This window comes from Arabidopsis lyrata, assembly GCF_000004255.2.
Source record: "Arabidopsis lyrata subsp. lyrata unplaced genomic scaffold ARALYscaffold_8, whole genome shotgun sequence".
NCBI lineage: Eukaryota > Viridiplantae > Streptophyta > Magnoliopsida > Brassicales > Brassicaceae > Arabidopsis > Arabidopsis lyrata.
In genome coordinates this window covers 7,193,506-7,193,902 of record NW_003302548.1, presented here as the reverse complement: position 1 = coordinate 7,193,902, position 397 = coordinate 7,193,506, and positions in this window count along the sequence as shown.

Genomic DNA, 397 nt, shown 5'->3' with positions numbered 1-397 from the left:
TCAACTCGATAAACTTACTGGGCTTGGGCCTTAGAAACTTTTGTAGTTAATGCGACGGTTGCGCTTTCCCTTCTTATAAGTAAGGAAAACGGCTCGTCTTTAATGCGGAAAGTGCTTTTTTTTCTTGATTTCCAAAAATGGTTTAAACCACTCGGACACACTACCATTATTAGGTTTATGGTTCCAAGACAAACCCTAAATCATTATAAATAAAGGCTTACATACTTCTAAGCTTTATTTAAGCATGGCTTTAGAATCTTACTTGAGAAATACTTTAAGAATGGAAAACGAAGGAGTAGCCCCCATCAATCCCGGCAGCCCACTTTTCTTGTCCGGCGACGGATTTGAACCGGCCGGCGTTCTCTTTCCTCACGCCGTCTTTCACTTCCCTTCAAAG